The sequence below is a fragment of the Hyperolius riggenbachi genome, chromosome 5 (assembly GCF_040937935.1).
Source record: "Hyperolius riggenbachi isolate aHypRig1 chromosome 5, aHypRig1.pri, whole genome shotgun sequence".
Taxonomy (NCBI): Eukaryota; Metazoa; Chordata; class Amphibia; order Anura; family Hyperoliidae; genus Hyperolius; species Hyperolius riggenbachi.
In genome coordinates, this window is record NC_090650.1 from 390,425,967 (window position 1) to 390,439,516 (window position 13,550).

A 13,550-nucleotide genomic window follows, 5' to 3' on the forward strand; every position below is an offset into this window, starting at 1 on the left:
GTGGATTGTGAACAGAGTTCTAAAGCCAGAACAAAAGGTCTCTGGTCTCCCAGAATGCTCTAGTGGGGAAGAATTCCGCATAATAAACAGCCTAGTCATTGGAAGGTCAAAGCTACATGCCAAAATACAGAAATGTATAACTCTAGGAAAGTGTTTTTGAAACCAGGCTATAAAAAGTGGGTATCCTGACTAATTTACTGCATTCTAATATACATTGTTACAGTTCCTCTTTAAATCATCATCTTTAAAAAAAATTGCAGCAATTATTTTATTTCCCAAGCTGTAAACCAGTGTGTCTAATCTACTATCTGCCTGAGATTGTGAACTGGGACGGCACCTTGAAATGCTTGACTAAAAGCTCTGAGTAGAATACCTGGATCGTTCTTCTCGTCTCTGCCCTTGTGCTGTGTCCCAGCTCCCCCTGTACTGCACAAACCAGCCACAGCACTCCTATTGTTTGTGAAGGATCAAGCATCACAGAGCTCAAAGTTAGATCAAGGCTTTATTCAGATTGTGTGTGGGATCAGTGGGCTTCAGTGCACAGGAAATTAATTGGAGGAGTTTAACACCTCATCCACCTCATCTACAGAGTACAATTTTCTGTCAGATCTATTAGATAATTTCCAACCAGTCCAATCGGATTACAATAGATTTGGGGTACTTAAAAGGTTCAGGCACAGTGAAATGAAAAAAAAAAAAAAAAATACGAATCCATTTACCTGGGGCTTCCTCCAGCCCGTGGCAGGCAGGAGGTGCCCTCGGCGCCGCTCCGCAGGCTCCCGGTGGCCGGCCCGACTAGGCCGGCGGCCAGGTCGGACTTCTTCTGCGCGCCAATCTGTGTTTCACGCGGGCACGATGACATCATCGGACGTCCTCCGGGCTTTACTGCGCAGGCTCAGAACTACTGAGCCTGCGCAGTACAGCCCGGAGGACGCCCGATGACGTCATCGCACCCGCGTGAAACGCAGATTGGAGCGCAGAAGCAGCCCAACCTGGCCAGATCGGGTGCACCACCGGAGACCACCGTGAGCCTACGGAGCGGCGCCGAGGGCACCTCCTGCCTGCCACGGGCTGGAGGAAGCCCCAGGTAAGTGGATTTTAATTTTTTTTTGGCCTGTGCCTGAACCTTCCCTTTAAAGGGAACGTAAACTGAGAGGGATATGGATGTTTCCTTTTAAACAATACCAGTTGCCTGGCAGTCCTGCTGATCTCTTTGACTGCAGTAGTTACTGAATCACAGACCTGAACCAAGCATGCAGCTAATCCAGTCTGACTTCAGTCAGAGCACCTGATCTGCATGCTTGTTCAAGGGTTGTGGCTACAAGTATTAGAGACACAGGATCAGCAGGAGAGTCAGGCAACTGGTATTATTTTAAAAGGAAAAGTCCATATCCTTCTCAGTTTAGGTTCTCTTTAATGCAAAATCTATTGCAAAATTGATCTGCAAGTCTACACACAATGCAATTTCTTATCAGATCACCAGTCGATTTGATGGAAAATTGTACCGTGTAAACCCCCCAAAAATGAACAAAGTAAATTCTCAGTCAGTGTTGAAAAGTTAAATTCCAAAAAGACCAATAATTTAAGGCCCGTTTCCACTAGCACGGAAACCGGGCCGAATCCGCAGTTTCCCCGCAGGAAAATCGCGTGGGGAAACTCTGCCACAGGAAATAATGGCGCCGCAGGCCGAATCGCTTGCCCTAGCGATTTGGCTGACATTTCCATCAGTTTTCGTGCAGGAGGCAGCGAATCCCATAGCCGTGGATTCGTCTGCGTACCTGCAGACCCGTAAGTTCTATGTGGTAAATATGGCAGCAACCATATACCTCTCACTTCAGTTGTACTTTAAAGGACCTCGGTCATAAAAATCTTAAAGGATACCCGAAGTGACGTGACATGATGAGATAGACATGTGTATGTACAGTGCCTAGCACACAAATAACTAGGCTGTGTTCCTTTTTTTTCTTTCTCTGTCTGAAAGAGTTAAATATCAGGTATGTAAATGGCTGACTCAGTCCTGACTAATAAATTTCAACTTTAAAAAAAACACTTTTCTAGCAGAAAATGGCTTCTGTGAGCAAGAAAGATAAAAAGTGGAATTTCTTATCAGTGAGGGTCACACTGTAGTCACTTCCTGTCTAAGTCACGACTGAGTCAGCCACTTACATGATATTTAACTCTGAGGCAGAGAAAGAAAAAAAAAAGGAACACAGCATAGTTATTTGTGTGCTGGGCACTGTACATACCCATGTCTATCTCATCATGTCACTTCCGGTATCCTTTAAAAATTAAAATACATGTAAACATATACAATTAAGTAGTACGTTTCTTAGCCATAAATGACTTTTCTCCTATGTTGCTGTTACTTACAGTAAGTAGTAGAAATCAGACATTACCGAAAGGTTTTGGACTAGCCCATCTCCTGATGGGGGGGGGGGGGGGGGGGGGGGGGGTTCACAGGGATTTTTTTATTTTCGAAATGCACTTAGTGAATGGCAGTTGCTCCGACCAACTGCCCAAAAAAAAAAAGTGTATGGTGAGCAGGGAGGCTGGTCAACATAAAAATAAGTATAAATCTTTGTATAAATCTTTTTCAGGGAGTGTCTTTATAAAAGAATAAAGGCCATGCTGAGAATCTCCTATGGAGAGATGGACTAGCCCAAAATCTGTTGGTAATGTCAGATTTCTACTACCTACTGTAAATGACAGCAACATAGGAGAGAAGTAATTTATGGCTCATTTTACTCAGGAAGAAATTTACTTATTTGTATGAGTTTTAAATTTTAAGATTTTCGCGACAGTTCCTCTTTAACCTCCCTAGCGATCTGGACGAGCTGAGCTCATCCAGAGATGCTAAAGGGCACCGCTCAGGCCCCGCTGGGCCGATTAGATTTTTTTTTTTTTTTTTTAAACATGCAGCTGCGTGTCCTACCCGATCGCCGCTGATCTGCCGCTACCCGACGCGAAAGAGGGCCCCCCCCACAGACCCCGTGCGCAGCCTGGCCAATCGCCGCCAGGCTGCGCTTTGGGCTGGATCGGGAGTTCCTGTGACGTCACGACGTCCATGACGTGACTCAGTTCGTCGCCATGGTGACGGGGGAAGCCCTCAAGGAAATCCCGTTCAGAACGCGATTTCCTTATGGGCGTGATGGCTGGCAGCGATCGGAAGGGGAGAATCCTGTAGCTAGCGCTAGGCTAGTTACATGAAAAAATCGGGCTAAAAAAAAAAAAAAAAAAAAAAAAAAAAAAAAAAAAAAAAAAAAAAAAAAAAGCCCAGCAGGTTAATTAGTCCTTGGTGCAGATTGGATCAAAACGTGAAGAAAAATAACATTTTTGGTTTGCCTTAATAAACCGTGCAAGACTGGGGTAAAATAAGTTACTGTTACCTCACTCTCAAACTGGTGAGGAGTCCTTCAAGGGAGAGAAAGATCCACCATCAGGGGAATGTGAAACTCTTGGTAGACTGAATCACTGACTACATGCCTGCTCTATGTCAGCAACTCAGCATTATTATTATTTAGTATTTATACAGCGTGACATCTTCCACAGCGCTGTACAGGGTATATTGTCTTGTCACTAACTGTCCTTCAGAAGAGCTCACAATCTAATCCCTACCATAGTCATATGTCTATGTATGTATCGTGTAGTGCATGTTAGGCCTGAACGATTTTAGGAAAAGATTGAATCACACGATTTCCTTCAGAAATTGCGATTTCGATTCACGATTTATTTTTTTTTCAAATCAAGCTTTAGCACTAAATTCTCAATGTACAAACATATGTCGACAGAAAAAACTGTTTTGCTGTGGAAGATAGCGTTAGGTACCCAGTTTGTCCCTCCCCTTCCACCCCAGAAAGTATCGCCCCCCCCGGGGCCCCACAGCCGGCTAATGGTTCCACATCTTTTGATAAAATTTTTTTATGTCCAGTAACAGTGAAAAAGTAAGGGACAATAGCCAAAATTGGTGGTCTGACTGCTATGAAAATATGACATATGTTTAGAGTACTGTAAAATGTCATCAAACTGGAAAAATGCACAGAGAAAAAGGAATGTGGAGGCCAGAATAGACTGTCACTGGACTGTGTGCGACAGGCAGATATAAATCCACTTATCAGACATGCTTTCCTGTTTTGCTATAACTAAACATGTCATACTTTCTACAGGACTCTTCCCTTGTATCTTTTGCCTATCCAAACTGCGGCTGAAACTCTAATATCAAATAGTTGTTTTTCTAACCAGTTAAACAAGAAATTAGAACTTACGTTAAGGATATCTTAGTGCCTGTGCAAAGCAGGCGGAGGGAGGACTGACAGGCGTGCGGGCCCGCCCAGCTGAAGGACTTGAGGAGGAATGAGGGGCTGGGTGGAGTGAGCAGCCTCCGAGAATGAGAGCCTGCAGGTGGAGTCTGCTGCCCGCTCAGCTGAATAGGAAGCAGTTAGGGGGGAGAGAAGTGAGCGGCCTCCTTGATTGATAGGCGTGCCGGTTCGCACCCGCCCCCCGCTGATGATGTAAGGCACTAGGCGGAGTAAGCCGCTGCCAAGAGAGAGAGACTGCTGCCCGCACACCTGATAGGCTGCAAGTTTTATGCGGAAACGGGGGGAGAACGAGCTGCCGCCGCTGCGACTGACAGCTGCTGTGCAGCCGGTGCACTGAGCAGCGAGCTGTGCATATAGTGGGACAAGGGACTGCTGGCTGCAGAGAGCAGAGGGGATACCAAAAAATAAATAAATAAAAAAAAAAAAAAAAAAAAAAAAAAAAAAATCGCTGCTTTGACGATCACGGAATCGTCATTTCCGTGATCGCAATTTCAATCCCCAAACGATAAATTGTTCAGGCCTAGTGCATGTATCATAGTCTAAGGTCAATTTTTAGGGGGAAGCCAATTAACTTATCTGTGTGTTTTTGGGATGTGGAAAGAAACCCACACAGACACGGGGAGAACATACAAACTCTGTGCAGATGTTGACCTGGTTGACCTTTCTCAGCATACATAGAAAGCACAATGGCTGCTCTCTAGCATCTACTGTCAGAGTACATGTGAGGTACAGCTGTGCCCCAAATATACAGGACACCAGTGTTAACGTGGCTCTAATGCTAGGCAAATTAATATTTAAAGGGGTTCTGTGGTATTCTATCAAACAAGCTGACACTTACCTGGGGCTTCTATCGGCCCCCTGCAGCGGTAATGTCCCACACCGTCCTCCAATGCTCTGTTCCCCGCCGCCGGTCCCGGTGTAAACGCGAGAGTGATTACACTGCAGCTGTGTGCATCATCGGGAGCTTACTGCGCAGTACAAGAAAAACTTCTTATAGCACAGTAAGCTCCCGATGACCCGAGCGGGAACGAACATTATTCGTCCGTCTAGACGAATATAAAACCGGGACCGGCAGCGGGGAATGGGTGATCGGAGGAGGACGGCGCAGGACATTACTGCTACAGGGGGCCGATAGAAGCCCCAAGTAAGTGTCAGCTTGTTTGATTTTTAGAATACCACAGAACCCCTTTAAAATATAGAGGTCTGCATCGTTCAAGGGAAGGACTGAAGAAAAAAACCCCGGCTCAGACATTCTGTGCTGTATTGTGGGAACCAATAAGATTTCCCTTTTCAATCTCAGATAATAAATGTTAAGCTCTCTTTGGTGCGATTCTCATTGGCTTCAGTTTTGTGTAGGATTCAATGTAATTGGTTAAGGGATTTATGAGGCATTGCAGCAGATATTGATAACATGTAAACGGTACAAATAGTTGCATCAGGGCAAAACTTAACGAGACGATTCTTCCCTCAGGTTCTTTGATAAATGAGACTTAGACCTACATGGTAGACAGAGAGGAGCAGCTGGGCAGCAGCAGGTAGAGAACGAAGAGAGATCACAGACTACATGACCAACAGCACCACACTGTACTTCTGTAGCTGATCAGTAAAACAAGGTTTCCGTGGGCCATTGACACTAAAAAGCAGTTACTCTCTCTCAGTTAAAATCTGGCTAATCCTTCAATTCTAGAAGACTAGAGTTAAAAAACAGGAGTCAGTCACACAGGAAAATATTACACTTGAGCTGGAATGGTATTTGGGAGGCCACAAGGGTGATTCCAGATGTGCTTTACATAGAGGAACCAGGAAGTGGCAGTACCGGAAGAGCTTCCTGTTTGTCTTTAAGGGGAAAAAAAAAATACTAAAAATGACTGAATTACTACAGGCAGCAGTAACAGGATTCTAGGGCCCGCCTGCAGAAACAAAGCCACAAAAGGCGAGCGCAGACAGGAGCAGAGCTGCATAGCGGGACCTGCAGTCTTCCTGTTCAACTTACTAATCATGGCCATGTGCATTCTCTGTGTCCATCCACATACAGCACTGCTGCCTCTTAGAACAGAAATCACACTACTCAGACTAGAAGCTTCATTACTAAAGCTGCCCATAAACAAGGCAATCTGACCACCTTCATTCTAAAGAGGTCTGGACACAAGCTAGACTAAACTCAAATATTCTATGGTAATTTTATGCAAATTCACACAGCTTGTTTTTTGTTTACCATTTTCTTAAAATTTTCCTCAACTTGGAACTATTAGCATCTCTTTGAACATCCTTATCAAGAAAGTGGATGCTGCTCTAATGCTGGGAATACACTGAGATTTTTTCGGTAAATGGTTCGATAGATAATTTCCAACATGTCCAATTTGATTTCCGATAGTTTTTCTGATCGATTTCCCATTGAAGTGAATAGAAATCGATCAGAAAAACGGACAGTAAATCTGCTGAAAAATCTCATCGTGTATTCCCAGCATAAGGGCATCTCTAGCTTACGCAGATAGCTCATGGTAGCTCAGAATCACTAGGAGAGTAAAAGGAGCTAAGAGACTGACAAGCCCTCTTACTAAAAAGCAACACTGAGTAAAAGGTTCGCCTTCTTAAAAAGGACGGTACTTATCCGTTAGCCGGGCGCATCCGGCAGGTGGCGCTGTTGATGTTAATTCCAATCATAATTACTTCATGTCAACCTGTGAATGTAAACCGCCGGATGCGCCCGGCTTAAACAGAACAAGCCGCCGGCTTGCTTCGTGTCTCGCTCTCCTCCCCCTCTTGCCCTCTCTCGTATGAGCCTTGGGGAGGGGACATGCGTGTCCCCCCAGAGTCGTTCATCGCGGCATTGCGACGAACGACTCTGGGGGGACACGCATGTCCCCTCCCCAGTGTTCTATAGGAGAGAGGGCAAGAGGGGGAGAAGAGCGAGACACGAAGCAAGCCGGCGGCTTGATCTGTTTAAGCCGGGCGCATCCGGCGGTTTACATTCACAGGTTGACATGAAGTAATTATGATTGAAATTAACATCAACAGCGCCACCTGCCGGATGCGCCCGGCTAACGGATAAGTACCAAAAGGACTACTACAGTGAAAAAAAAAGTAAGCAGATTTTGGACAAGTTCATGTCTTCATGGGGGATTCTCAGGGTGTTTTCAAAAGCATTTCCTGAACGGCAGTTGGGAGTAGGGAGGCTAGCACCTTACTAATTTTGTCAGACTGCCATTCAGGAAATGTTTTTGAAAACAAAGAAAACCCCCATGATGAGAGGTACTAGTCCAAAGGCCATCGGTTCTGTCAGTTTTTAACTGCTTACTTTTTTCCCCCTGATATAGTGGTCCTGTAAAGCAGAGTTCCCCAACCCTGTCCTCAAGGCCCATCAACAGCACATGTTTTGCAGAAAACCACAAAGATGCACAGGTGGGGTAATTAGTGTCTCAGCAGAGCTGATTAACTATCTGTGTGGATTTCCACAAAACATGCACGGTTGGTGGGCCTTGAGGACAGCATTGGGGAACACTGCTAAAGGAACACCGAGGTGAAAATAAACTGATGCGATAAATAATTGTATCTACCGTCATTTTATATTTAGTTCTACTTTGGGTTTTAGGGCTCTTTCACATTAGACAACGCGCACAGGAGCCGTTCTCCTGCACGCGTTGAAGGGCGTGTGGCGTATCGTCGGGATCCTGCGGTGCGACGCAATCAGCGACGGTAGCTATTAATTGAACCCGGCGGAAAAACGCCGGCTCCCGGCGGTTCACGCTCCCTATGAACTTTTCATTTTACCCTAAACCAAAGTTTGGACTTTGCGTTAAAAACGCAGGAAAAGGGCTCTATAGTGTGAATGTGAAAGAGCCCTTCGTGATAGATCACAGTAATAAGTTTAATTGCAGAATAATTCTGCATGTCAACTCACTGCCCGTACAATTCTGTGGGGCTGTTCACAGTACTGCCTTGTAACTGATAGCGTTATTCTAACTCGCAATGTGCCGGCTTTGTATTAAAGTCTATGTCTAGTCTCCATTGCAGTTCACAATCATATCGCGTGTTATGCAACTGACCACTGTGAACCTAGCCTTACTGCTTCATTCTCCCTGCTCAATTATACATTTATTGAAGTATTGCAGATTGCCCAGCAAGCTCATGGTGAACCAGAACTCCTGGGAGTCTGTAAGGGGCTAAAAAGGACCAAAAAGTCCTCTTACTAACACACTACACAAAATAAAATTTGCCTTCTTAAAAACAGAAGGTATCTGAATATTCAAGTTGGATGTCTCCCATGATGCTTCACTGCTGAATATGCAAATCACCCCTTTGTTGTCCCCAGAAGCTAACCACACCTCCAGAACCGCTGGAATGCAATGATTTGTCAGCTTTTTAATTGTACAGAGCCACACTAATCCAACGTCCATACAGACTGTTTAAGACTGGTTGGTCCTCATCAGTGCATGGCATGGATTAATATGGCTCTATATGGTACATTTATTGAAGTATGCCAGAGCTAAAATCTATGAATGAACTATTGACCCCCTTTATTGCTTTCCTGCCAGGAAAGTGTTTTATGGCTGTAATTTCTTATCAGTGAGTGTTACGCTATAGTCCGAACAGGTCCCAACCGGCGAGAAACTCACTTGCATACCTGATTTTTTTTTTTTTTAGGCAGAGAAAGAAAATTTTAGTTTTAAAGAGAAAAAATTCCTTAGCTGCCAAAATCCCAACTTCAGAGTCACCATCTTGTTTTCACCACGTACCAAAACTCCAGTTTTATCAGACTAACTAACCTGCACTGGCTAACATGCTTGTAAGAGGAGGTTATATCTGGCAGGGAGAGCAACCAGTCATTGAGGCCTCTCTAGAGTATTCAAAGGGTCAGAGCATCACCATAGGAAATATTCTGCCCAGAAAATCTCCCTTCCCTGAATCCTATAGGACTCTGTGGTAGGTGCATTTAAAATACTGACACACAAGGGCAGTCAGAAGCAGCTACACAAAGTGAATTTACATCAAATCAGTAGCTACAAATATGCATAGGATCTGCTTACACATTTACGGATGCATGGTGATGCTGTGGAAAGCTACCAGTGATCTGTGCCATAAGCAGGTCCGAATTTTCTTTCAGTGAGGTGGCATGAAATAGTAGCCGGGTGGGGAAGTAAGGGCCCTTTTTCCACCAGGAAGTTTGATCGCAACCACGCAACATACAATTTCCACTGCACTTGATTGCGGCGTATAGCTGCCGGGAGCGAAGCACAAATGCAGACGATGGCGATTCAGAAAAAAAAAAAAAAAGGGGGGGGGGGGGGGCGCATGCTAGTGGGAAATAAGCACCGCAATTTACATGTTGTCGTGGTGCTCATTGCAATCAGCAAAATGACTGCGATCCGCTTTCTGAAGCAGATCCCAGTTAGTGGAAAAGGGCCCTAAGGTCATGCTGGGTGGAAAGGGAGGGTTACACTAAAGTGGTGGCAGGAAAAAAACCACAAAAACCAAAAACAGAAAGTGGCCCCAGAAAAAAAAAATTACAGTAATGTGGGATATGGATGCAGGGGTACCTGGTAAAGCAATGGTTGCAGTGGCTGCTCCGCTCCTTCACAGCACCGCCCAGGTGAGTAGCAGCTCCCTCAAGCTGAAATGATGCAGGGGCCGCATGCCAATGCCTTTTGAGAATCCAATGCCTGCTGAGAGGGGAGACCGGTGTGTGTGTGGAGAGGAAGCTGGTTCTGTGTGTAGCTATTAATCTCTCCCCGGGACAGACACTGGGAGACAGCGGTTGCAGGAAGTGACGCAATACCTTTCCCAGACCTCTCAAAGCGATCACTGCTGAAAGGGAAGCCCAGTGTACAGGGAGAGGAGGCTGGCTCTGTATGTCTCCCCTGGACAGACACAAGAAGAAACAGCTGCTGCAGGGAGCCGCGGGGTCCTAAAGCTGCCTGGTTGCCCTGTAAAAGCAGTTCTGCTGCAGACAGGGGCTGATTAGGCCTCCCAGGCGGCCGGTCCTGCTAATATGAAAATATCAAACAAATGCTGCGCCCACCTCTTCTATTATTGCAACTACAATTTGTACTAAAAACCTGTAAACTTTAACTTTAAAATTCATTCATATATATAAGTCCACCACGTTTTGAGTCCAATCAAATACTGGAGTGCGCTGTGTTAATTCCTCTTGGGTATATGGATAGATTTAGATTCACTGCGCTCTTCCGTTTCTGTAAAAACAATCTAATATAGTGTGAACCTGTTTAGCAACAATACATCACACCACCCAACAACTGTGCTAGTGAGAGACGTGTATTCACTCCGTGGTTCCCACCACCTCTAATACAAGAGCGGCTCACCAGATTTTAACCACCAAATTATAGGTGGAATCCTCGCTTAATATGTGGACCTCTTGGTAACATCAGTAATCCACATCCATCATAGAGTAAAAAAGGCCTTTAATCTTCATTAAAACAAAATAAAAACTTTCATAGCGCAACACATCTGCTACATAAAATATCACACTGCGCTCCTCGCGCCCTCTATAAACGTACAAGCTCCAGAAGAATAATGTAGCGTATCACAGCGGCAAGGCTGTAGAGTTCAATCAGTGTCGGTATTTGATCCGTGCGCGGCGTCCCGCTCGCCCAGCTTCCGACTCCCAGACCTCTCCAAGACTTCCGCGTTGGTGCGTCAGGCGTACTGGCTCCGCCCTACGCGCTTCGTCATCACGACTCATCAGGGGCCAGCCAGATGAGTCGTGATGACGAAACGCGTAGGGCGGAGCCAGTACGCCTGACGCACCAACGCGGAAGTCTTGGAGAGGTCTGGGAGTCGGAAGCTGGGCGAGCGGGACGCAGCGCACAGATCAAATACCGACACTGATTGAACTCTACAGCCTTGCCGCTGTGATACGCTACATTATTCTTCTGGAGCTTGTAAGTTTATGGAGGGCGCGAGGAGCGCAGTGTGATATTTTATGTAGCAGATGTGTTGCGCTATGAAAGTTTTTATTTTGTTTTAGTGAAGATTAAAGGCCTTTTTTACTCTATGATGGATGTGGATTACTGATGTTACCAAGAGGTCCACATATTAAGCGAGGATTCCACCTATAATTTGGTGGTTAAAATCTGGTGAGCCGCTCTTGTATTAGAGGTGGTGGGAACCACGGAGTGAATACACGTCTCTCACTAGCACAGTTCTTGGGTGGTGTGATGTATTGTTGCTAAACAGGTTCACACTATATTAGATTGTTTTTACAGAAACGGAAGAGCGCAGTGAATCTAAATCGGTCCTGCTAATATGCTCTGGGGAGAACAATGAAGTTATAAAAGACCATTTTATTCTTCCAGCCTAATGTGCAAGGTGGAAATTGAGATTTAGGTTGCACTAGCATGTAAAATACAACATGGTAGTGCAATATTGCATGCAATTTGACAAGCTGTGGGAAAATCAGCAAATCTCCTCCATTCAGTTAGTAAAGACTTTTTTCCAACAGCTGCACCCAGAAGAATATGCAAATAACTACTGCTGCCAAGAGGGCCAGACGGAGGTCGTCACCCCCCCCCCCCCCCCCCATTGACCTAACCATCTATTAGTTCTTTAACTGATCAATGCAGAATGGACATTTTAAAAGGATCACTTTGCATCCCAAGATGATCAGAGAACACCTGTATTACGTTGAAAATGGGCTGGTGTTAAAGAGGAACTCCAGTGAAAATAATTTAATATAAAAAGGTGCTTAATTTTTACAATAATTATGTATACATGATTTAGTCAGAGTTTGCTCATTGTAAAATCTTTCCTCTCCCAGATTCACATTCTGACATGTATTACATGGTGACATTGTTACTGTGGGCAGATTATGTAGCTGTTCTGGCTTTAACAGAAAGCTATAAACAGCCATTTCCTGTGTGTGTCATTGTTACATTGTGGCAGTTTGCCCAGAGTACCGTACGGTACCAGAGCCTCTTGTGGGAGGGGTTTCAGCACAAAATCAGTCATACAGCGCCCCCTGATGGTCTGTTTGTGAAAATCATTATATTTTTCATGTAAAAGTGGGTATCAGCTACTGATTGGGATAAAGTTCAATTCTTGGTCGGAGTTTCTCTTTAAGTTAATGTAATGAATTGCTTCAATAACCAACAGGAAACGGCAGTTCACTTTACTCCAACTTTTGAATTTAATTTTAAGTACTTCCAGAGGTTGTATGGATTTATATTCAAGTAACCCTATTTTTTCCCAGTCCAAAATATTCACACCTTGCTTTTCCATCACCGTTACCATGCAGAGCACTGAAGGAGGACATCTCAATCTGCATTGCACCAGTGGGGGATCCCCATGCATCATTTCCTGTACAATATTACTCTGACCTGATAGGATTCATCTGTATGAGGCAGAGCAGTGAAAGACATCAACTGGCTGGAATTAAAAAGGGTCACATAATAGGACAGAAAGTAAACACTGATTCCACTGCAAGCAATTTGTAAAATTTAGCAGCACTTTACATCTCAAGCAAAATGCTAGAACATTCTAAACACCACCTACCTCAATGAGGTCAGTTTAAATGAAAGGAAGGGATGGTCAATGACATGCAAATAACTCCAGACAGCATGCAAACTGTAGGCAGCTTGAAACTGTGGCAATCAAAAACAAACAAACACAGGAAGTCAAGCATCCCATTGGCCATCTCTAATCAAAAGCTTGTTGCTCACTGACTTTTCTAGAAATCCTACTACAGGCGTTTGGTGGCGTCAACTGCGACCTTCATACAAGTCAATGGAAAATGCTTGTCAGTTAAAGTGCCAATCAGCTCCAAGCAACTCCAATAATGTACCGATCTAGCCTTAGACAGGTTTATACATGAACAGAAAAACTGACACTTTCTGTCCTTTTTACAGTTCAGATAAAGGATATATCATCAGATCCTATGTTAGTATAATAGGTATCCTGTTGTGGCCAGTGAGACACAAAATTGCAAAAGGGCTCCAATGGTATTAACAAGTGTAAGCAGTGTAAGCAGCCTGACCAGCTTCTCCAGGCAGAGCATAACCACTCTATGCATATTGTTTCGCACAGTGGGGGAACAGAGCATTTTTTCTGACCACAGAGAAGGCTGTTGCCCATAATCTGTAGGGGGAAAGGCTACGGTAAGAGGTCTTGCAAATCACATGTAGAAACTGGACCACCACAGGTAATCAGCATGAACTTGCATGCTGAGAAGAGGATTACTGGGGCGGGAACAACTTCTGGCTTTTTTCTCTCTAAAAGAAC

At 44.7% G+C, this 13,550-nt stretch overlaps 1 protein-coding gene and 1 long non-coding RNA gene across 2 annotated transcripts in view; one reads left to right on the top strand and one right to left on the bottom strand.

The window, feature by feature from the left end:
- LOC137517840 (uncharacterized) overlaps positions 1-208 on the top strand; it is an 11,089-nt gene extending 10,881 nt beyond the window's left edge. The window contains exon 2 of the long non-coding RNA XR_011020686.1: positions 1-208. This exon is cut by the window's left edge and continues 34 nt beyond it. This is a non-coding gene — a long non-coding RNA (uncharacterized lncRNA).
- The window catches only part of YWHAZ (tyrosine 3-monooxygenase/tryptophan 5-monooxygenase activation protein zeta), a 70,356-nt gene that overhangs the window by 35,935 nt on the left and 20,871 nt on the right, over positions 1-13,550 (bottom strand). The gene's annotated exons all lie outside the window — the stretch shown is intronic.